This window comes from Colossoma macropomum, unplaced genomic scaffold (genome assembly GCF_904425465.1).
Source record: "Colossoma macropomum unplaced genomic scaffold, Colossoma_macropomum, whole genome shotgun sequence".
NCBI lineage: Eukaryota > Metazoa > Chordata > Actinopteri > Characiformes > Serrasalmidae > Colossoma > Colossoma macropomum.
This window is the reverse complement of record NW_023494795.1, coordinates 40,103,724-40,107,135: the sequence shown is the minus strand read 5'-3', so window position 1 is coordinate 40,107,135 and position 3,412 is coordinate 40,103,724.

The following is a 3,412-nucleotide window of genomic DNA, read 5'->3' as shown; positions in this document are numbered from 1 at the left end:
CGGTCCGTGTTGGGAAGAGAGAGAGCACGGAGCTCTCCCTCATGGAGAACCAAGCCCCCACACCACAGCGGATGAGAGGACTCAGCCCGTAAAGCTCACCATCTTTTGGGTTTATTTCACCGAATTTTTCACGGACTTGGTAGGCCATAATCATGACAACACTCCCCGCTGGGGGCACAGGAAGTGTGAGAGCCCCACCGGGAAGGAACACTTGGCCGCCACACCCACCATCTTTTGGGTTGTTTGCACAGGGTCCCCGTGGGCCCTCCATGCCCTGGAACCTATGTCCAAGTTGCTTTTGACTGGTTGCATTGGAGGAGACTGGTTGGACTGGTTGGCAGTTTTTGCAATGTGTGAAATATAAAAGTGCTTGCACCCCGACCAAATACTCACGTTACCACTTTTCATCAGAATCCTGATGGCACCCCTCTGGATGTTTCATGCACTTCAGACCCTCCAAACCGTGGTCGGATTTGAATCTGACTGAGAAAGGTGCACCTCGGGCGGACACGCAAGTAGGAAGAAGACCCTGGATGAACCACCTAGGTGAATTTTATGGACATAGTCTCAAAAATTTTCCCTGCCACTGGGAGACCGTAAAAACTTTGCCCCCAAAAACGAAAAACCGAACCCACAACCAAACGTTTGCCCCGGTGCTACTCTCTGGCTCTTGCTCTGATCCAGCCTTGTAGAACTCGTCCTCCCCTTTCCAACGGTACCAGCCCCAACCCTCTACCAGAGATACGGGCCTCCAAAGTTCAGTACTTCCAGGCTGGATAGCTCCCCCACGGGCATGCACATTAGCACCAAACACTGTCCACCGGAGCAGCTGTCCCCCCTCTACCGATATGCTCATTAGCATTTTGACAGCTTGCTTTCTTTTTAAGTTCCAGGGCCGAAAACAGTACCACTTTTGCCCGACTTTGGAGCCTCAGATCTTGGCCGTACTTTCATTCTAAGGTCCCTAACTTTACACATCGCTAGATCCCCTCCTGCCCTTTCCAACGAGCCCACCCACATCTCCCTACCTCCCTATCCCTTCCCAAGATATTACGCCGAGAACCTCACACTTTAGCTGGGGAACTTTGAAACTTTACCAGGGGCCTCCAGAACATACCACTGCCCCTAAAATTCACCAGCTTATATCCAAGACCCATATACATCACAGTTCCTGAGATACGACCACCTTTCCCTGTTATTTCAATCGCCCGTTGCTCCAGGGATAAACCACTCACCACCACCAAACTTCACCCGTGTACTCTTCTCCTCCACCCACTTCCAATGACCCATCAGCCGATACCCTAGCCCACTCTGTTCCAGGCATCCCCAATACCCACCCTTCCATATCCCCACAATAACTATACACTTCCTAGGCCCCTTTTTCCCCTACCGACCTCCCTTAACTTCCTTCCCTGGGCTTTTTTGGATTCCCCACTCCAACCCATCCAGGGCTATGGGCTCCATGAACCTAGCACACCATCCAAACCCTTCTGGCCCACACTTAAGCATCTCCCCCGAAAAATCTTCTAAGTTTCCCCTGGTCACTGGGAGACCAAGGGGTTTTTCAACCAGCGGGTCTTGAGAAAGGCCTGCTGGCCAGGGGGGCTGTGACAGCCCCCCAGGAGATGGAACCATGGTTCAACTCCACCAGCATATACCTGAGACCCAGAGCTTCATCCAGCATGTTGAGGAAGTGCAGTGGGGCCTACTCACTGCTAGCCTCGATAAGGAAATATTTAATAATTAGATAAATTAAAGAATTCTACTATGTTTACACAGAAAATTAACAGAATTGTTGTATGTCTACATAGAAACTTTACATAATTTTTCTATGTCCATAGAGAAAATTTACAGAAATATTATATAGGTCTTGGTTTAGGTTTAGGGTTATTTGCTGAATGTCTTTATGGTAAATTCAATGGTCCTCAGTCACTGAAATATTTAGAAATTAAGGAAAAATTACATAATTTCTCTAGGTTTGTACAGAACATTTACAAAACGTTTCTAAATCTTTAAGGGAATTTTTCTATATCCACACAGAAAATTTCAAGAGAAATTATATAATAGCTGGATGAGGGTAACTACATGTACATTACACAAAAGTACATAAAAATTCTGTAGTTGTTAAAAATCATCCAACATTTCTATAACATTATAGAAACATTTTAACTTATTAAAATGTTCTAATACGTGTATGGAAAAACAGCATAGAAAAATTACATCATTTTTCTATGGCGTTTATTCCACACATGTATTAGACTAAAATAACCCCCTTATTTTTCTTGCTTAAGTAAAAAGATTTATAGAAAAATTACATAATTGTGAGTTAAAATTATGTAATTTTGAGTTAAAATGTTTCTATAATGTTATAATTTTTAACAACTACAGAATTTTTAAGTACAATTGTGTAATTTGTTAAGAATAGTTAAAATTTTTACATGAATGTAGAAAATTTACAAAAAATGGGCCCCAAACATAATCCCAACCCGAATGTTGGGCCTACATGTCATCATTTTCCTAACCCTAACCCTAACCCTAACCCTAGGGTTATTCTTAAAACTAGCCCTGTTTGTAAACATAACCCTTGTCCCAGTTCTAACCCCGTGTGATGTTCTTGAAATGGGCCCCAAACATAATCCCAACCCTAATGTTGGGCCTACATGTCATCATTTTCCTAACCCTAACCCTAACCCTAACCCTAATGAACAACCCTAACCCTAGGGTTATTCTTAAAACTAGCCCTGTTTGTAAACATAACCCTTGTCCCAGTTCTAACCCCATGTGATGTTCTTGAAATGGGCCCCAAACATAATCCCAACCCTAATGTTGGGCCTACATGTCATCATTTTCCTAACCCTAACCCTAACCCTAACCCTAACCCTAATGAACAACCCTAACCCTAGGGTTATTCTTAAAACTAGTCATGTTTGTAAACATAACCCTTGTCCCAGTTCTAACCCCATGTGATGTTGTTGAAATGGGCCCCAAACATAATCCCAACCCTAATGTTGGGCCTACATGTCATCATTTTCCTAACCCTAACCCTAACCCTAATGAACAACCCTAACCCTAGGGTTATTCTTAAAACTAGCCCTGTTTGTAAACATAACCCTTGTCCCAGTTCTAACCCCGTGTGATGTTCTTGAAATGGGCCCCAAACATAATCCCAACCCTAATGTTGGGCCTACATGTCATCATTTTCCTAACCCTAACCCTAACCCTAACCCTAACCCTAATGAACAACCCTAACCCTAGGGTTATTCTTAAAACTAGCCCTGTTTGTAAACATAACCCTTGTCCCAGTTCTAACCCCGTGTGATGTTCTTGAAATGGGCCCCAAACATAATCCCAACCCTAATGTTGGGCCTACATGTCATCATTTTCCTAACCCTAACCCTAACCCTAACCCTAA